The sequence below is a fragment of the Lissotriton vulgaris genome, chromosome 3_1 (assembly GCF_964263255.1).
Source record: "Lissotriton vulgaris chromosome 3_1, aLisVul1.2, whole genome shotgun sequence".
Classification (NCBI taxonomy): domain Eukaryota; kingdom Metazoa; phylum Chordata; class Amphibia; order Caudata; family Salamandridae; genus Lissotriton; species Lissotriton vulgaris.
Genome location: NC_141689.1, coordinates 347,867,506 through 347,889,665, shown reverse-complemented (window position 1 = coordinate 347,889,665; position 22,160 = coordinate 347,867,506). Strand labels below are relative to the sequence as shown.

Genomic DNA, 22,160 nt, shown 5'->3' with positions numbered 1-22,160 from the left:
CATGACAGACAAAGTACGTACCCTTGGCAGTCAGAAACACAGGGGTAGAGAGCATCGGCAAGACATACGTCTCGGAGCAAGCACTCTCTCCAAGATATGCTCTCGATCTTCGGCCACGACCTTTTAGACAGAAATTACCAAGGTGGGGTACGATCCATATTGGAGACGAGCTTCTAAGCTGTCTTTCACCCACGAGCGCACTATACTCAGCCTCACTCAGGTCCCTATAGGCTCGCACCTCTTCCTCTGGAATGAGCGACGGCTCATAGATATCCCTATCTAAATCAGCGATCGCTATAGCCAAAGGCTTGTGGTACGGACCAGGGCCAAAGTGCGGAGGACGTGGCTCTCGATTGGGGTAGGAATCTAGTGCACTGCGAAACATTGTTTGTAATGCTCGAGCTGAACCCTGGGAACTATAAGGAAGGACCAGATAGGGAATTCCTTTATCTGTGGTATGTGGCATTAACCCACACACCCAACAATTGGTAGTATTAACCACTAGCTGAAGCTGATGAAGGAGCTGAATGAAGGAATTATTTCTGAATTCCGCACGTCTAGCCTGTTCGTGTTGGGGTAAGATATGGAAGGAATGAGGAGAAACAGTGGAGGTAGTTTTAGTTTCAGAAGTAGGAGTAGGTATGGCAGAAGGTAGGAAGTACTGTATCATATAATACACCCCACCCGCCAATAACGAGGAAACAATTAGAAACAGAAGGAACACCCGAAATATAAAGCATTTTATACGAGTAATCTGTTGCAGTTTGAATCTTTGCGCCTGAGCTTTTTCCAAGTCCATCAGCTTTGAAAACGCCATCCTCTAAAACCGTCCGCAACGTTTCTTGACGCACTTCGTTCTGTGTAGCAGTGGTCAATCCCCAGGAGTTCCCAGGAACCGACGGTCTCTGACCTAGTGTCTAGACCTACTAACCAGAAGGAAGTACACGCGCGGCCCTACGACTCACCTGGATACAAGGTATTCTAATTTACAAATATATACAAAGTCTCTCAGCTGTGGAAGCAAAAACACATATGTGGAAAAAAACTCAATATTTACAAAAATCACAGTTGCACGTGTGTTTGGACTGATCGTGGCAAAGGGGTAACGTAGATGTCGAGGGACAAAAAAATGAAAAATTTTATTTGTCCTAGGTATTAGATCGCAAAGAGTAGCGGCTTCTCCCAGGACGTGTCTGTTCATCAAACAATGGATCCGATGAGGGAACAGAGTTCTGTTGATCAGTCAATTGTTCGGATCTTGAATCTTGTGATGGCAAATGTTCAATAATGTCTTTCTGCTGCACTGAGGATTCTCCGACAGGCTGAGCGTCGCTAAAAGGTACAAAGGTCTGCGATGCTTCAGTTTCAGACGAGGCAATGCCCTTCCTCACCCACGAGTCCGCTGGTAAAGGTATTGGAACCTTTTTGGTATGGGTGGCATGCACCCAGTGCTTTCGGCCTTCCAAACGGACAGCAGTTCTCGTGGCAAGGAGGACTTGGTAGGGTCCAGTAAAGCGAGGTTCGAGATTGCGTTTTCTTCCAAAGTTCCTCGTCACCACCCAGTCTCCGGGCTGGAGCTGGTGGCCTGGACCCTCCGTCTGCGTCGGCAATGCTTCAAAGACCTGTTGGTGAATTAACCTCAGTTTAGCAGTCAGATCATGAAGATAATCGATCAACATTGGATATTCAAGATCTGAAAACACTCTTGGCCTAGGGACCCCCCAGACATTTGCAGGACGGCCGAACACTATTTCGTAGGGACTAAGCCCTACTCGGGAGTGTACAGTCGCCCTTGTTGACAACAGAGCTAGAGGCAAAGCGTCAGGCCACGAGAGACCAGTCGTAGCCTGAATCTTCGCTAGTTTTAGTTTAAGGGTGCCATTGTACCCTTCGACTAAACCTGCTGACTGAGGATGATTGGCGCTATGGAATTTTTGAGTAATTCCAAGGCCCTTACACACATTCTTCATCACACTCCCCACAAACTCACTTCTGTTATCAGACCATACAATTCGTGGCATTCCGTACCGAGGAAAGTATTCATTCAGTAGGATTTTCGCAGTGGACACAGCAGTGTTGTCTTTGAGAGGGTAGGCTTCAATCCATCGGGAGAATGCGCAAACCACAACTAAAACGTATTTCAGGTTATTGCATCGCTCCATATGGATGAAGTCTAGCTGAATTACTTCAAAGGGACATGAAGGGGGTGCAAAATGGCCAGGAGGTGTAGGGGTTCCTTTTCCAGGATTGTACAACATACATATCATGCAATTCTTGACCAATCTCTCAGTACATTTAGTAATACCGTCATTCTTCCACACAGGGAACAACAACTTGCAGATACCTTTCGCAGTAATATGCGCTAACCCGTGTGCCATCGTCACAACAGCTAACACATACGCATCTGGCAACATCCATCTCTTATGCTCCGACAAATCAATCCAACAACCATTCGCATCCAACTTTCCCGTACTCTCTTTCCACTTCGTCTTTTCAGTCTCAGTGGCCTCATTCTGTATCGCATTCACACTCTCGATGGTATCCTCACACATACCAGTCTCTGTAGGCCACCTTACCGAACTCGTCACATACATCCTCGTGTTAAGGTTCCGGGCAGTCTCCTTAGCAGTCTCATCCGCAAACGCATTCCCACGGCCAACATCATCCATCACCTTACGATGCGCGCTACATTTAACAATCGCTACCTGCTTAGGCAAAGTGAGTGCATCCAAAAGATCATTCACAAGCTGTCCATGCTGTATCTTAGTACCATGCGACGTCATAAAACCTCTCTCTCTCCACAATCGTCCAAAGCTATGCGCAACGCCAAATGCATATTGGCTATCGGTAAACACATTCACACTTTTCCCTTTCGACAACACACAAGCTCTAGTCAAAGCGATGAGCTCTGCAGCTTGGGCAGAATTCTGATTCAATCTTGCAGCTTCCACAACCGTACTCAATGTCACTACAGCATACGCGGTCATTACATCACCATTCGGTAATTTAAAACATGACCCATCCACATACAAGGTCCCATCGGGATTATCCAAAGGAGTATTTTTCAGGTCCACACGACCTTTGGTTTCCTCTTCGGTTCGTAAGTAGCAGTCGTGGGCTGCTACTTCATCTGATTCCATACTGAGTGGTAACAAAGTCGCCGGGTTCAGGACGTTACAGCGTTTTATTTGAATATGACTTGCCAACAGCGTCAACTCATACCCAGACAACCTTGCACTCGTCAAGTGCTGAGTTTTTGTACGATTCAAGAGGGTGTCAACTGCATGTGGAACCATCACCGTAAGCATATTATCCATGACCAATCCTGCAGATCGTCGGATGGACACCGCAGCTGCCGCTGTTGCCCTCAGACAACTCGGCAATGCTCTTGCTACTGGATCCAAGGTCGAGGAAAAATATGCACATGGACGCTGCTTACCACCAAAAGGTTGCGTCAAAACACTCAACCCACAACCTTCCCTCTCGTGCACGTATAATGTAAACGGCTTGCTGTAGTCAGGGGTGCCTAACACAGGAGCCGAACACAACGCGTCACGCAATTCAGAAAAACTTTTCTGACATTCTTCCGTCCATGGTAAAGGAGTTGGAACGTCCTTGCATGTAAGAGCCACCAATGGTTTCGCTAGCAATGAAAAAATTGGAATCCACTGCCTGCAGTATGACGTGATACCTAAAAAGGCACGCACATCTCTCTGAGTTGTTGGCACAGTCATTCGCGCAATCGCTGCAATTCTCTCTGGGGTCAACCTTCTTCCGTCCTTTGACAATAAGTGACCTAGATAGGTTACTTCTTGACAACAATATTGTAGTTTAGAAGGTGACACCTTGTGATGTAAGTCACAGAGATGTTGCAACAACGACACTGTAGCAATTTTGCAAATGTCCTGAGTATCTGCAGCCACCAATAGGTCGTCGACGTATTGGATCAAAGCTGCACCAGCCGGCAACACAAACGCATCAAGTTGGCCCTTCAAGGCTTGACTGTATATCGATGGACTCTCACAGTAGCCCTGAGGAGCACGTTTAAACCGGAAACTGCGGCCTCCAAGAGAGAAACCGAAAAGGTCTCTACTCTCTTCAGCAATCGGAATGCTGAAGAACGCATTCTTCAGATCGATCACTGAAAACCAAGATGCAGAAGCTGGAATCAGAGTCAGTAGAGCCGTAATGTCAGGCACCACAGGGAACTGAGGAATCACAATTTTATTCACCTCCCGTAAATCGATAACAAAACGATAAACAGGTGGTTTCGAAGGGTTAGGACGTTTCAAAATGGGCAGTACAGGGCTGTTGCACACGTTTCCCCGAGTCTCCTCAATGACATCTTTCTCGATCAAGTCATAGATGATCGCTAACAATGCTCGTTTACCGTCAAGAGATATACGATACTGGGGAATACGTGGCAGTCGCACGTTAGATTTCAAGTGAACAATATAAGGGGAGATGTCAAGCAGGCCCACGTCATTGGGACCTGTTGCCCACAAAGATGCAGGAAGCGAGCTCAATTCCGGTGGAAGTTTATCGAGAGACAAGTACATTGGAGAGATAACTCTCTCACCCAAAGTAAGCTTTACTCCTGCAGGAGAACAATACAAAGTCGCATACAGACGTTTTAGCAAATCCAGACCCAAAAGATTTTCACCACAACCAGTGGTCAAAATCAACGGAGCTTGCAGCTCACAAGGCCCAATGGTAAGAGGCAAAGGGCACGAAACCGGATTACTAACAGGGGCGCCAGAGAATCCAACGGAAACATTTGTTAAGCCAGACAAAGGTGCGCCAGGGAGTTTCGAATGCATGATGGAACTTTTCGCTGCACCAGTGTCCAACAAAAAAGGCTCAACGACGCCCGAGGTGGCAACTGCGATGTAAGGCCCTCTCTGATCAACCGGAACTGATACTACTCCCTCTCCTTGTCTATGGCTGTCCTAGTAATTACCGTCGTTAGTTTCCTTATCGACGTAATAATCATCTACATTGTACTGCGCAGATCTACCTTGCGATGATCCACGTTGATCAAAACAATTGTTTCAATCTGACAAATTATCTGAACGATCATTTTGAGTACCCCGACCCCTACCACGTGATGCCTGTTGCGGACCACCACGACCTCCCCTAGATGCACTGCCACTATTTCGATCACGTAAGACTGGACAATCGAATTTCAAATGACCCTCCTGTCTACAATAAGCACACTGATTGTACCCCAACGAAGATCTCTGCGTAGAGGAGTCATTTCGAGATTGCGGTATATTAGACTGAGACTGCGATCGATTACGCTGTTGCGAATCATTCTGATTCGAACGCGGAGGATACGCCTGCTGCAACAACACTTTAGTTTTGAGTTCTTTCGTCTTCTTGTCAGCGCGATCATTTTCTTCTTTCTCCCTATTCTCATAATACTGTGCCGTAGCCAATATTTGAGCAGAAGTAGAGACAGCCCAAGCACTTTCTGAATTACCCAATTTGTTGCTTAAGTCAGGCAGCAAGTTAGAGACAAATTTGTCCACGAACAACCTCTGACCACCCTCGGTACCCATATCCTGACCACTATGATCGATGAATGCCTCCTCAAATCTCGTAAAGAAATCAGAGACACTCTCGTCCTTCTTCTGTTTGCAAGCAGACAACTTATCCCAATTCACTTTCATGGCTGGCATAAGCGTTTTCAGTAGGGTAATGATTCTCTGAGGGAGAGCGGTAATAAGCTGTTCAGGTTTAGCCCCACCAATTTGTCGTGTATCTGCCGCAATAAGAGCAGCCCAATCACCACCTAATTCTGTCGCATGGTTTTCTTGACGAATCTTTGCCCATACCGGTTGCGGAACGATATTGCCAAACAGCATGTCGATATCGGCAAGATTCATGATCGTAGCATCTACGAGCTGCGATAATTCTTTATAATACCCTGCAGGATTTTTGCGAGGGTCAGGCAAAGATTGCTTTACCTGGAAAACTTCTGATCGTTTCCATGGAAGATGGATCCACACCCTCTGAAAATGCGGCAAAATCGGTGGAACTTGAGCATTGTCACCTGGCATCCACACTGGTGGAACTTCACGCATGGGATACTGACCAGGTGCTTCTAACGGCCCCTCAATGTCTTCTACGAACAATGCTCGGGGCATTAGAGAGGGACGAAAAGATAACAGCTGCTCAACAGCGCGTCGAACATTAGAACCTACTATCATTCCGCTCGAAAACTGGAGCTGTAGATTAGTCAAAGCAGTCATTACATCGTCAGATGCATCAGCCGATATTTGGTCACGTAAAACCTTGCACATTTCTTCAAAAACATATCTTTGTGTTGGTACATTGAATTGACCAAACGTATTCAATACCGAACGTGGAGGATTCCTAATGGGGTATTGCATCCAAGCCATCGCCATATTATACAGTGCGGCATGTTCCCTATTACCGGGAAGCTGACTACGTCTTTGAGGACCGTCCGAACCAGCGGACTCAGAAATAGGTTCAAGGGAATTGGAAAAGTTAGCAGCAACTAAAGGAGTACGACGTCGGATAGATGGAGAAGTATAGCATAAGGTATTAACAAGAGAGGAGTCGGAAACAGAAGGAACGGTAGGAGTAAGTAGAACAGGAGCAGCAGCGGGAGCAGGAGTATGGTGAAGTACAAGCGGAGGAGCAGTAGGAACAGAAGTAGGCAAGGGAACAGGAACAGTCGGGAGAACGGGAACAGGTTGAGGAACAGGTTGAGGAACAGGTACAGGAATAGGTACAAGAGGAACCACAGGAGTTGTGGTACCCTGTGCGTACGGAGGCGGTGACTTCAGAAGATAGGACAGTAAAGGATCCTCAACTGATTCCTCTTTCTTATCCGACTCTGTCGGCAAAGCAGGATAACATTTATCTACAGACATGCGCTGAAGTCTATCAAAAACTTCCTTTTCCTTTTCCTCCTTATCTCGCTGAAATTGCTCCGCTTTTCTTACCGTGGTAGCAACTCCATCTCACTGATTACGTTTGAACAGTCTGATTTCTCTTTGTTTGGCTTCTTTACGCCATAACCGAAAAGCATCAAACATGGCCGGCCTTGATTTTTTCTTGAACAATTTAGCCTCAAGGTTATCTAATATCGGGGTCTCGAAGCTACCATGAGGTGGCCAACTAAGGACACCATCCTTTTTAGTATAGCGAATCCAATATTCATTAAAGGTAATCGGACCTAACCCGTGCTTACTATAGAGCTCATAAGTTGGAGTTCCAACCGGAGGTATCGGACACGAGTCCTCCAGTCGGGAATCCGTACCACAACGTCTAAAACAACTGAACAAAGTACTGCGACCAGGCATCTTGCACACTAGCCGAGTTTCACAAACTTCAAGGGTTACGGGATTTACCAAGTCCCTGCAAAGAGCAAAAACCCTCGGTTTTTGGCGGCTGCAGACGTCAAATATCACAACAAAGAACCAAGTACTAAGAACCACAAATGCAATGGAACCATGCAACAACTAAGCAACCACAACTAAGGACTCTGGGAGCGACCCACAAATACTTAACTCAAAGATCGATGGCGTCACCAGGAAGGCCCGTCAATCGTCTCGCTGTACCAAGGTCTACGCCAGGCGCCAAAACAGGTCTACAGTCAGGGCAGCAGTCCGTCGCAGCCGTCAGGAGGCGGGAATCTTCACGGGAAAAGTCGTCGGGCCACTTATTTCGACAACAGGATCGATGAAGCGGGGTGCACCTTCCCTCGGAGATTTCACACGAAGTTCCTCACGATCGTCGGGCTTGGACCGGTACCACTGATGCAGCCCTACGTTGGGCACCAACTGAAGGACTGGGTTATTCTAAGACCCAGCGGTGCCAGGGGACAACACCTGAAACCTTCGTGGGTAACCTGTTCCGGCATACAAATGACAGAGACACGGGACACTTCCTTCGGCGTCAAAGATTCGAGGTTTATTACTGCAGGGAACACAGAAGTCACAAGAAGTACAACGTGTGTAGGTTCGAGGAGACTGCTTCAAATTGCTACTGTAGGTCGCTCCTTTTATACACATTTCTCTCATAGGTTAACATTGTACACAAAGGTTTACAACTCGGTTCCCATCGTAATCTCCAAGAGGGGTTGCTTTGATGCATTCAGGGCCCGGAACATAAGTACAGAAACATTTGGTGGTTCCCAACTGTAAAACCCATCTTCCCACCATTAGTACATTCCAATTGGCAGTAAACAGATCGAAGAAGGAACAGAAACAGGTGCAGAGGAAGGCAGAAACAGTGGGGAGATCGGAAAGGGTGTAAAAGGGGTGGTATCGGGAAACACGAGCTACAGGCATCAAAGGGACGTGCCTAATGAGATGCACGGCTGAGACAATAGAGCGACACGGCAAGGTGTGCCTCGAGCGGGGCCATCTGCCTTACAGTGTCATTCCCCTCATCATAAAGACACTTACAAAGGAAACGTGTCTTCCGCAAGAGTCTTGGGAATCCCAGGGTCGCAAAGCGGACAGCGTCCGTTCGCTAGCTACTTGAGGGCAAGAAACAAAATGGATGCCGTATCTAAGATGGAACCCGTGGGTACAGATAGAGAAACCCACGACACAAACGAACGGTTTAGGCTAGTACAGCGAAACTGCGTACACCCACTAAACTCGTCATTTGCGGTTCATAGATACCAGACTCGACCATATTAGTGCGAGTCAAAAACACCACTTACAATTGTCACGGAACCTCACTAGCAGAACGAAGGTTTCTTTGTGGGACATAAATTTGAAAGGCATCTTTAAGGAACCTTGGTCCAGAGTCATGAATGGCTTTGTAAGCAATACAAAGAGCTTTATATTTTATACGATTCTTAACTCTTAACCAATGCAAATGGCGTATGGCCATGGAGGTTGAGCGGCGACTGGGGATGTCAAGCAGAATTCTGGCCGCTGCATTTTGCACAGACTGCAATTTAGATAGAATTTGTTCCTGTGTGCCAAGGAAAAGGGCATTGCCATAGTCCAATTTTGAGAAGACAAGGGTGGTAATCAAAGTTTTCCCAGCTCCTGACGGGAGGTATGGCAGCAGTTTTCTGACTTTTCTTAGCATGAAGAAAGATGAAGAGACCACCTTGTTCACATGAAGTGTGAAGAAGTGTGGCTCAATGGTTAGAGCGGCAGACCCTGATGCAGAGGTCTAGCCCGGGACCAGGGTTCAATTCCCCGCCTCGGCGGGTCTTGGGCTCAAAATTCCTCGGACCTGATAATTCTCGCCTCAGTGCCTATTCCAATCATGGAGTCCCACTCTGCAACTCTGGGCAATAGCTTGCTTAATCTCCACTACGGCCCCCTCAACGCTAAGGATGCCTGGCCTCCACCTTGGGGGTGCCCAGGAGTGGACACCTCACAGGGAAAGCCAGGATGGGTTCCACAGCGGTATTCGTACAAGCGCCTTGAGACCCTTGCGGGTGAGTAGTGCGCTATACAAGTATCAATTTACATTTTTTACATTTACATTTACATGATGTTTAAACACCAGCTTATCGTCGAACACAAAGCCGAAGGTTTCTGACCTTGGCAACCGGGGTCGGGGGTGGACCCATTTCACTGGGCCACCAGCTGGAAGACCATTCTGGTGCAAGATTGCCAAAGGTCATAACCTCGGTGTTGTCCGAGTTTAGCTTCAAGCAATTACTTGACATCCACGCACTGATGGTCCTCATTCCTTCCTGAAATCTTGTAGCCACAGCTGGACCATCTTTATGTATCGCCAACACCAATTGGGTATCATCCGCATAGGTGGTTAAGCGGAGACCCTGAGCTTTAATGACTCTCGCCAAGTCTGCGACATATATATTAAATAATGTGGGGCTTAGTGCAGAGCCCTGCGGCACCCCACATGGGAGGGTAAATGTTGGCGAGTAGAAGGAGCCTAGTTTTACTGCCTGGGTACGATTAGCCAAAAAGGAGGCAATGAGGTCCCTGGCACAGTTGTTCACTCCCAGGGATGTGACACGGTCGATCAGGGTGGAATGATCGAACGTGTCAAAGGCGGCGGAGAGAACTAAAAGTACCTGGACCGCTGCCCCACCCTGGTCCAGTATGGTCCTGATCTCATCTGAGGCCTTTATCAATGCCGTCTCAGTCCCTTGGCCCTTCCTGAAACCAAACTGGGTGTCATCTAGAAGCTGATGGCAATCGAAGAAACTCGCCAGTTGTTTATTCATTCATGATGGCTTTGAATATTTTGGCCGGGAAGGGGAGGCAAGCAATCTGTCTGTAGTTGACTGAATCTGAGGGGTCCATGGAAGGCTTCTTTAGCAAGGGCTTGATGATCGCAGTTTTCCAGATTTCAGGGTATATACCTGTTTGGAAGATGGAATTACACAGGTCTGTGAGAGGGGAAGTAATAACCTCTTTTAAGGCGCTCAGGATAGAAGGGGGGCATGGATCTAAAGGAGACCCAGATTTGATAGAGTTGATTAGCATGCTAATCTGATCTGTCGTAGTAAATGGAATTTGGAAAAGGAGGGAGTGGGAGGGAGGGCTGAGAAAGAGGTTCAGCATTGGAGTTAGTAGTGTAATGAATTACCTTCATTGGTGGGTCATAAGGTGAGGGTCTGGGCATAAAGTTCATAGAGAGAGACACGATCTTACACAGCAGTGGGAGCCTAGCCCATGAGGTTTTTGCATTTTTCTTCTTGTGGTCCTTGACATACAGCGATGGGTCATGACATTTGTCAGAATTTTTTCAGAGGATAAAAGAAATGGGGAGAAACCATCTTAATTCCAGTTAATGGTCAAGTCCTGATTGAGGAACTCTAGGGTTTCTCCCATAAAGAGAAAAAAACATAATCTCTGTTGGGTTGAGTTTCAGATTCACTATGTACATCAAGGTTTGAATGATGTCCATGTAGGAGCTGAGTTTATCTGTGTTTACCTATGTCTTTAGCCAATGTGCATCAAGAATCAGGGAAGTGATGAAACACTTTAAATAAAACACTGGTTACCATCACAGACAGGACTGATCTCCTACTGTATTTCATCCGAAAGGCCAATGGACCTTGGACGCGAAATCTGAGAATTTGGAGCAAATCATCACATAAATATTATTACGTCTCCATCTATGTTCAGTCAGTAATGAGTTATTGAAGATTTCAAGGGTTTAATTATTTCAAAATGTAGTAAATCGTCTTTTTTCAGTCATAGATATTATTTCTATTAGTTCAAATAATTAATCTTTTACAGAATTGATAGAGAAAATAATGATTAGTTAAATCAAAATACAATGCATTAAGTGTGTTCCATAAAGGAAGAAAATCCTTATTCTAAAAATGGGGCAGAAAGGTGTCAATCAGAACCCATAATGGGTTCAAGTTCGAAGGAGAATATGCACTGGCATTAAGCTCAAACTATCCAAAATCAGTAATAAAATCAAAGAACTTAAGGGATGTTCGTGAAACTTAGTAGAGCCTCAAGCAAATAAAGAGTAGGGCAGAGGAAAGTGCAGTTCAGCAATGGGGTCTTGACAAGGCAAAAAGGAAAAAAAGGAATGGCGTTAACCTATTCTAGGAACACATATTATAAATTGTCAATGTCAATATTGCAGTCAAGGTTGCATCTTCTTCCCCCATCATCCAACCATCTTTCAGGGTTCTTCCTGGGAACAGGTTCACTCCTTGGTTTCTCACACGAGATACCATAGCGTTTTAGACAGTAACCTTCGAATTTGCAAAATTGTTGTTTTGAAATCCAAATACACATTAGGTTTCTTTACTTTAAACATCCCTTCCCACGAATGGAACTACATTCTTATCCTTCTACTATAGAAAATAGTATGTTCGCTTAACAATAAGCTATCTAGAAATAGAAACCTCTTTTAATGAAGGAATATTTTCTTCGAGATTTTATCCTTGGGGAAACAGGACAAGTATGTTTAAAGAGAATATATACATTTTTTGTGCTACTCAGAAAATTATAAAATTCTCTTAATACAAAAAAAGGCTAGAACAAGCGGGGCACACACAAAGTAGTCTCCTGCAAAAAACGTTTCTCCTCGCTGTATACTCAAACAAATATGGTAACACCAAATGACTGGCACCGTAAATCTAATCTGGTAGACATTTTATTCTATAAATTTGATGTGTTGCCGATCATTGAGGAAAACCTAAAAAAAGATTAAAGCGCATGCTTCTATTTGCCAAACCAGGAATCCCACTGTTTTGTTGGTCGAATATGATGCCCAAGTATGGGAACTCACTCACCCTTCCTTTTGATGGTTATCGGTCTTACTTTAGGGGACTGCTCCCGCAGACCATACAATGGCTTTTGGCAATGTTTGTATCTATGTCCAGCACATCCATGAACTTAAAAAACAAATCAACTAGACCCATTCAATGTATGGAAAAGTAACACTTTATCATCTGGATGTAAAAGGGATAACACGTATGCAAATTTAATTTTTGCCATGTCCTTTCCATTTGTTTACCAAATAGTTATTCAGTAAGTAAGTAAAACATTTATAGAGTATATACATCATCTAAAATAGAAGGAAAAATGCCCGTATTTACTGGGGTGGGGGCAGGTTTTGAGCAGCTTCCTAAAAGAGGAACGATTGGATTGCAATCTGATTGAGGCCGGCATTGAATTCCAGATTTTCACTGCCCGGTAAGATAGGGTTCTGCCGCCCAGCCTGGCGCTACTTATTTTAGGAACTTTGATAAACCCAGTATTGGCCGATCTTAGGTCCCTCCGTGGGACATACCAAGCAAAATATTTTTGGAGGTCACAAGCAGTGGTCCCTCAAAGGTGCGCGCCTGCGCACGCACCTCAGTGCTCCCGAGCGCGCAGTGCTGTGTGTGTGGCACACACACACATCCCGAGAGCATTTGCGCTGCGGCTGCAGTGCAAAAAACGGACATTTCGAACTTGCAGAGGAAGAAGCATTTACAAGTGCTCCCTTCCAAGGAGGGATCACTTGATACATTTATTTTGTTTTCTAGAGTGCGTCTCTGGGGCTTGTTGTGTCGGGTGATATCCGCTCATCCAGGGGCAGCTAACCCTAACTAGGCCTGGCACGTGGTCCTAGAATAAACTCAGCCAGACACGGGGAATAAAGTTGCTTGGTCGGTCGGCGCGCGTCTCTGAACGCCCTCTCACGTGCTCGACCTCTTTTTATTATAGGGCGGTCACATGACCAACTTGTCCGTCCCTCCGGACCTCGGGGGCGGACTCTCGGGGACACAACATTCCTCCTAAAACACGAAAAACAACAAAACCAACAACACACTGTAACATTGCAAATATGGTCTGACCGAGCCCACCGTCTCATTAGCATCAGGACTGGTACCTTCAGCGTCTTTCACAAATGCTAGCGCATTCAGTTCAAAACATGGCAGGCGCACATATAAATTAGAACAGTCTTACGTAAAGTAGTCTCTCAGCCAGCTGGAGGGGGTGGGGTTAGCACGTAGCTGGCGCTGGGACCCTCGCTGCGTCATCGGCTCGGTTTCAGTCTCCACCTCTTGGCTTGGCGCCTCGTTGTCGGCCCCCTCCGGATCTGGGGCCTCATCCAGGGCCTCTAGGTCTCCGCCCACATCCTCACCAGGGATCGGCTGCTCAGCACGTGGCCGGACCTCGTGCTGAGATGTTGATTCACCAGGCGGCACCATAGTTGCAGTTTCGGTTTCTCTGTCGCCTTGCTGGCGCCTTGGCTCGCTACTCGCTGGGTGGTAGAGTTTGAAATGGGATACATTGCGAGTCACCTTGTCTCGTCCTCGAGTAACTGTGATACGGGTGCCCTTCACACCACTGACTCGCCATGGTCGTCTTTCATAACTGAGTTTGAATTTTCCCCCAGTGGCCCGATTTTTTATGAGCACTAGGTCACCTCTCTTGATGTGGGGGGCCACCGCCCTCCGCTTCTTGCTGATCTGATCATAGGCGGCTCGCCTCTTCATTTCGACAGTCTGTTCCTTTATCAGTTCAGGGGCCCACTGGGGATGATGAGGAATGGAGTCCGTTATTACTCGTCCTAGGAGCAGGTGTGCAGGAGCTACCCCCGTTGTAGAGTGAGGGGTCTGGCGGTAGCTCCGGAGAAAGGTGAAGATGGCCATCTCCACAGACTGTCCTTTATCGTGTGCAATGCGGATTACTTTGTTTAGTGTTCTCATGAAGCGTTCAGCCTCTCCATTGGCCTGAGGCCATCTTGGGGTGATGCGCCTGTGGCGAATTCCTTGGGACAATAGATAGTCTGCAAAGTCTTGGCCCTGAAATGGCGGGCCATTGTCCGTTCTGAGTTCTTTCATGGCTCCGTGCGTGGCAATGATTTTCTCCATCTTGGGAATCACACAGTCGGCACTGGTGCTGGTGATAATTTCAACTTCCGGGTACTTGGAGTGATCATCGATCATCACTAGCGTGTGCCGTCCATCCGGAAGGCTGCCAAAGTCCATGCTGACCCTTTCCCAAGGACCTCGGGGCCTGGGTTCTACGATTATGGGTGCTTCGCGGGGGCTGTCCCCTGTGGTCTGGCAGGCCGTGCATGTGCGCACAGCAGTTTCCACCATGTCGTCCATTAGCGGGAACCACACCTTTGTCCGCAGCCGGGCCTTTGTTTTAACCATTCCCTGGTGTCCTACATGCGCCAGCTGAACTACTCGGCTCGTCAAGGCCGTCGGGATCACCAGACGATGCCCTCGCAGGAGGCACCCTGCCTCGTCTTCATTCAGTTCAGCCCGCACGTGGTACAGACCGTCCATAATTTTCTGGGCCTCGGGGGTGAGCACTCTCCAGCTCTCCCTAGCTTTCTGCCAGTTGGCTGTCCGGAGCAGATCTTTGGCCCGCTGTATGCAGGCGTCCTGAGCCGTGGCACTCACCACCTCTTCCAGGGATATGGGGCGCGGGCATGATCTGGCCACGACCCATCGCACATAGGCCTCCGTCTCTTCAGCTTCCTCCATCTCCTTTGGGGTGGCCGCCCGGGGGTGTCGTGACAGATAGTCCGCCGGATTCTTTGCCCCTGGCTGGTATTCAATGGTACAGTTGTACTCCTGTAATTGCAGAATCCACTTCTCAATTCTGGGGGGTGGTTTGGATGATGTACCTGAGAACAGCGACAGCAGTGGCTTGTGGTCTGTTACTACTGTGAAGGGTTTGCCATATACATACAGATGGAAGTGCCGGCATCCCCAATGAATCGCGATGGCTTCCTTTTCAATTTGGGAGTACCTCTGTTCAGTGTCCGTGAGGGACCGGCTGGCAAAAGCGACGGGGGCCCAGTCTATCTCGTCCCGGGCTCTCTGCATCAGGACGGCCCCCAGTCCCGCCGGTCCAGCATCTACTGCAATAAGGGTGAAGCGTCGGGGGTCAAAGAACGCCAGTGTGGTGTCGCTGGACAGCGCACTCTTGATGGCTTGGAATGCTCTTTCCTGCTCCGGTCCCCAGTTCCATGGTGTGGAGTCTTTGGTTAACTCACGCAGAGGGAGGGTCAGGTTAGCTAGGTCTCTTATGAAGCGACCACAGTAGTTCACCATTCCGAGGAAGCTTCGGACTTCCGTGACAGTCGTGGGCGGAGGTGCATCTTTGACGTCTTTGACCTTGTCCGGATCAGGAGTAACGCCATCGGCCGAGAATACATAGCCGAAGAACCCCAGCTTGGTCTGAAGGAACTCGCATTTGTCTCGGTGCAGAGTAAGTCCAGCACTGCGGAGCCTGCGGAACACCTGTGCCAAGCGTTGGTTGTGCTCAGGAATTGTCCTTGCGTGCACCATGATATCGTCACTCACATTGATCACCCCCGGTATGCCAGCAATGAGCTCTTGGATGACATTCTGGAATACCTCGGCAGCACTGGAGATCCCGAAACTCAGTCTGGTGTACCTGCGCAGTCCGACGTGAGTGGAGAACGTCGTGATATTCCGGGACTCTCTATCCAGCACGAGCTGATGGTACCCCGCTCTGAGGTCCAACTTGGAAAACCACCGGGCCCCAGCCATCTCCCCGATCAGGTCATCGATCGTGGGGGTGATGTGTCTTTCCCTTTTGATGGCCGCATTGGGAAGGCGCATGTCCACACATATCCGGACCGCTCCCGGCTGCTTGGGTTTCCGAGTGACCACGATGGGCGATACCCAGGGGGTGGGTCCGGACACTTTCTCAATGATGCCTGCTGCTTCCAACTTCTGTAGCTCTTCTTCAACCAGGGGCCTCAGATGAAACGCGACCCGCCGGTGTCGCAGGGCCACCGGTTGGACAGTGGGGTCCACGTGCAGGTGTATTTCCCGACCCTTGAATCGGCCAATCCCTTCAAACAGGTCCGAAAAGTCTACGATCAGTTGCTGCACTGACTCCTCGTGCACCCCAAATGCAAAAGAGACCACTCCCAGGTCTTCTGCCGTCCGGCAACTCAGGAGCATGCCTTGGCCTTCCTCCGACACAAAAATGTTGGCACGCGTGATCTTGTCTCCGTGCCGGACTGCTGCTTTGAACTTTCCTCGAATACGGAGGGGCACATCCTGGCCATAGGCAAAAACGGTGATCGGAGTGGGGCGGAGGCTGGGTGGAGTAGCCATGTCTCCATAGAGGGACGCACTCATCAGGTTTATTGATGCGCCCGTGTCCACCGTCGCCATGATGTCCTGATCAGCCACTTGTATTGCACATTGTGGTAGTGTCATTGTGCGTCGGGTGGCTGTGCCGATCATGTGCACCTTGTGTGGGGACCTTTCCTCCTCGTCGTCGTCCATATCACTGTTGCTGGGCCCTCCTTCCGCGCCTTCAGGCTCCACCACCGCGTGTACTGTCTGGCGGGGCTTGCTGAACTTTTTGGACCGACACACCTTTTCAAAATGGTTCATTTTTCCGCACCCGGAGCATATCTTGCCCCGTGCTGGACATTCTGGCGCCGGGTGTCTCGGGCCTCCACAGTAACCACATGACTGCGCCGAGGCTCCGCCCTGCGGAGTTGTTGTTCTCTTCACCCATTTGGGCTGTGGGCGGACCTGCAGTTTGTTCACCGGTTCCACTTTCATATTGGCCTGCAGAGCTGCTTCCATGTGGGCTGCCCTGGCCTTGGACAGCTCCTTCGTGCGGCCCAGCGTGAGAATGTCTGGGAGGGGTTTCCCGGACTCTTCTAGAATTCTCTCGCGCAGTTTGGCAGAAGCGCAGCCCTGTATGATCTGTCCTCTGATCTCCTCCGTGACATCCTGAAAGCCACACGTTAGTGCCAGTTTCTTCAGCCTCGAGTGATAGGCGTCCAGTGATTCTTCTGGCAGTTGCCGCGCTTGCCTAAAGATGAACCGTTCATAGTCTTGGTTGGCCATGGGTTCAAAATGCGCATTGAGCGCGTTTATGAGCGTGTGGTGGGTTTTAGGAGTTGCTTCCGTGAGGGTGCGGGCGATGGAATGAATGTCCTTGCCACCAAGATGGAGGATCATGGCACGCTTCTGGTCCTTGTGGACCTTGGTGGCCTCAAAGAATATGAGTAGCCTGTCCACCCATTCTTTCCACTTCGGTGCGAGAGTGGACGGTGCACCTTCCACCACGAACGGCTCAATGGGCGGAATGTTGGCCATCGCTTTGGACGGCCGGGAGGATGTCCGTGGGCAGCCGGGGTGTGATCCAGCGGCAGCCGGAGCGCCGGACGCACCTCGCGCGACCAATCAGACTTCTGTGCGCCGCAGGGAGACGCAGGCTAGCGCCGCTCACCTGAGGAGAGCCAGGGATCAGAGTGTTTCCTCCAGGCAGGCAGAGCGGGGGGGGGTGTGTGGTAGCAAGGCACGAGCACCGCGGACACGTGGTGGTGCCCGCAGCCGCCTCACCCCAATGGGGACACACACACGCACCCCTAGCGGGGAATCGATCACCACCCTCGTCGCCAATTGTTGTGTCGGGTGATATCCGCTCATCCAGGGGCAGCTAACCCTAACTAGGCCTGGCACGTGGTCCTAGAATAAACTCAGCCAGACACGGGGAATAAAGTTGCTTGGTCGGTCGGCGCGCGTCTCTGAACGCCCTCTCACGTGCTCGACCTCTTTTTATTATAGGGCGGTCACATGACCAACTTGTCCGTCCCTCCGGACCTCGGGGGCGGACTCTCGGGGACACAACAGGGCTCATTGTGGGCTTTTGTTTAAGTTTCCATGTTAATTTCAGAGCCTGTCACACGCTGAGATTAACATGAATGCTTTAAACAAAAGCACACAATCTTCCCCGCAGACACACTCAAGAAAACAAAAGAAATGCAGCCCCAAAACAGCGTATGCTTTTAGAATCACATAAAAGCACACACTGTATTTGTAGACTTGCTGCATTTCTTCTCTTAATAAAGTTGGGCTGCGGGTGATTGTGTGCCTTTTTAAAAGTTTTCATGTTAATTGCAGCTCATGAAGGGCGTTGCCATTAACATGAACACGTTAAAGGTGCGCAATCACCCTGCAACTGCGCTCTATTAAAAGAAGAAATGCAGCAAGCCTACACACGCGGTATTTGCTTCCAGGTCAGGTGACATAAGCTTAAAAGTGGAAGCACAAACCGTTTGTTTCCGAGCCACGCAGCTTCTGTCATCAGCACTTCTCCTCCCTTTTTACCACGCAGATTCTGTCATCGGCACTTCTCCTCCCGTCTGTCATCAGCACTTCTCCTCCCTTTTTGCCACGCAGCTTCTGTCATCAGCACTTCTCCCTTTTTTACCACGCAGATTCTGTCATCAGCACTTCTCCTCCCTTTTTACCAACAAGGGCAGTTCAAGCATGTATGGCAAAATATGCTAGTTTGCAGATGGATTCTATATAATTCTGGTTCTACCATATTTACCGCATAATGCATCATCTGCTGCATAATTTGCCAATTTTACCTAAAAAATAGTTTGTAGCTCAAACGGATCAGATGTTACTAAAAAATGTGACCGTGTTTCTGCGAAGTGGACGGCCCTTTGCAAAGGTTGACTGATCACCTTTGTCACTGCTGGATTTGTTTGTTACACTGGTACTAATAAAGCAACTTTTTTTCCAGAGACTGTTAGCATCTGTAAAAATGTAAAAATAATAAAGTATCAGAAAATATACTGCATTACGCTACAGCCTTTTTTTGCTGCATAATTTAGTCAACACTGCGGCATCATTTTGTCCTCCATTGCTGCATAATTCCCGTGCCCCCAAAGCAGGTAGCGCATGTTAAAAGTGCTTGTGCTTGAAGCAGAGAGACTGTGAAGTTTGTGAACTTAGTGTGGGGAGCTTGCAAATCCTGCATTGCAGACCCCTGGTGAGTTACAGCTACTACTGCTGAAACTAGGCCAACAGAGGGACCAATGGGTGAGGCGACCTGGCCTCAAGGGCAGAGCCGGCTTTAGCGCTGGTGGAGCCCTGTGCGATAATGCTTGTTGGTGAGCCTCCCCATAACTCCTTCCACCACTGATTGCCTCACTACCACCCTTTAATAGTGCCCCTCAAGTCTCCATAACCATACTCTTACTCAGATGAATTTAACTTGATTTACACCACCAATTAATCGTATATGTGTAAATCTCTGTAAAGGAAATGTTCCAGAAGACAAAGGACTACAAGGTGTAGGAGTCACATGACATCCATACTAGTAGGCAGTATAGTTTAATAGTGATTGGTCCGGAGAAACAGACTAAATTTAGAATGTAATACCATGATTGTGGGCTCTCTTTAATAACCAGACTTGATTTCTATTCAAATGAACCCTTTTTGCAACATTAAGATAATCAGACTGGGGGAAAACCTGCAGCTCTTAGATAACAGTTATAAGCTCACTGTTTTATGTTAGGATTTTGACTTATAAACTGCAAGTACCAAAAGGATCTTACTGACAAAAGCAGTAACCCACTGACCCATTTACTTTGTGTGCACTTTGTGATCTGGATGGTACATGTTCTTTGCAGTAGGCAAATTAGCCCTCTGCGCTACCTTTTCATGAGTCAAAACTTCCACTTCACAAAGCTCCATCTCTCTCTAGGACATTAATCACCGGAGTTATCAATACATTTTTATTGTTGCCTAAAATTGCTGGAGGCCAGGAAGGAGGCAGCAAGTGCTTTTAGAAACATAATATACTTGCAAGCATAGCCAATATTTACAAATGCAGTGGTGGCTCAATTGGTAGCACATCTATTCTCTTAGTGCATTCTGTTTTTAGTTTCAAGTATTGGTGCCCCACAAGGGTCCACTAGCTGCAACCCATTACCTAAGGTGCCGAAAAAACTGGTGCCCTGTTGGACCCAGTCAAACAATGAAATGATATGTGAACCTCAGAACTGTGTTTTAAAGTATTTTGTGAAATCTTTGTGATATGATTATAATAAATTGCTGATACCAGAACAGAATTACGGCCTTGTTGATCTCTTGCATTAGACATACACCCATATGAATTGATTCTATAGAAACTTGAGAGTGCCGAGGTTCACATATCATTTCATACTTGCAAGCATGTAACCCCGCCCGAAGTCCGCGCCCGGTGCGATCGCAATGCCCTAGAGCCACCTTGCTCAAGGGTCCTGTGGCCACAGTGACTGCCACGCTAGGGTGTGCTGCTTCATAGGCCTGCCCAGAAGACTGGAGGTGGACTTTAGTATGGATTGTGGTTGACCAGCCTTAAAGGTTAATCCACAATTGCCACTGTTAGGGTCCACATGCTGGTGCTTAGATACCAGGGCTTCTAAGGTCTAGCAAAGGAATATGCTCCCTCAGGAGAGTGGTCTGGCCATAAAGGCTGAACTTGGTCCCACAATACCAAATTCTGCAGCTCTGACCATAGTACCACATCCTCTCCTCCACTGAACAACATACTGTCCAATTGAGAGAAACTTGCGCTGCCTTCAGCTACAACCCAGTTGTGCCCCACTATAAACTCCTGGATGCGACGCAATTCAAATTACACATTAGACGAGAGTAATATGCTGCCTAAAAAAAGTAACAAAATCATGGAAAAAGCAAACACTCATAGGGAATGCAAGATTAAGTATAGCATGTGAAATGTAAGCAGGAACAACATGGTTACCTTAACCCTATTACATTAATTATTCAGAAATCAGTGAGGGCTTTTGCCTGCGGCAGAGCAGAAGTGGACACAGTCCTTGTCTTCTCTGGGCAAGAGGAAGAGCCCGAGTCCTTTTCCTTCTACCTGCCCTACCCCGAACTGCCACAAACGCCTAGCCTGATCCGTGTTCCTGCCATCCTGGGACGCATGTTTAAAATAAAAAAGCTGGGGAACAGAATCTATCAAATTAAAGAAGTAGGGGCACGCCGTGCCCTGCAGATCCCGCCCACTTTGACCACTTCATGTGTGGTGCTTTTAGGAAGCAAGCAGACTACTTTGAGGGTTAATGATCGTCTTGCTAATAGAATGGCTGAGCAAGAGTGCATGAGGTAAATCAAAATGATTGGACAGAGTCACTAGAAAAAAACAGTTTGTGCTTGGAGTCAGAAAAGAAAGGGAATCTTATGGACATAGTTTGTTTGGCAGTGAGGGGAGAAAACCCAGGCAGAGCTACATTTTCGTCGTTTGGGGCTTTGCAAGAAAACACATTATCGCAATCTTTTTTCTTACGCCTCTCGATCAGAAGGCGATACCCACGGGCACCCACTAAACGATTTACAGAGATACCCAGCGTTATACCAGGATTGCGACTGTCGCCTTGTTATTTATTGAAAATTAAGTCTGTGTGTACCTATGTTGAAAATTAGGCTGTAACAGGAGAAAGAGTCTTTTTTGCTATGCAAATGAGACCTTATCCCTCATTCACTGCTGCTGTTTTCTTAATGGCTGATCCTTCCAGGCCAGGTTCCTCCCGCACTGTACAGATGGCTCGTATAACTGACTGTGAGGTCACTATGTTTTCAACCTGCTTTTAAAGAGCGCAACCGTTTTTTTTAATAGAGAAGCTGAGATGTTTAATGAATCTTGACAAAGTACTGCATCATATATCTGTTCTGCTTAAATTGTGGTATAGCTTTGGGGCCTGACTTGTCTTGTTTTACAAGGAACGCAACAGTCTGTTCACAATGGCCTTCAGTGGACGGGGTGGAGGTAGGGCAGAATGGATTAGAACAGTGTTTTGTGTCTAGTTTTTTTTTCACATTGAGTGCATCAATCTGCCAGGCCGTGGCAATTTGTGGAGGCTGGCGGTGGGTGGAGACTGTGGCACAGGGGTCTAACTTGTCCTTTGCA

General features: G+C 47.9%; 1 protein-coding gene across 2 annotated transcripts in view; it reads left to right on the top strand.

Annotated features, from left to right (window-relative positions):
* Positions 1 to 22,160, top strand: part of LIFR (LIF receptor subunit alpha) — a 611,573-nt gene that overhangs the window by 298,065 nt on the left and 291,348 nt on the right. The window lies entirely within an intron of this gene.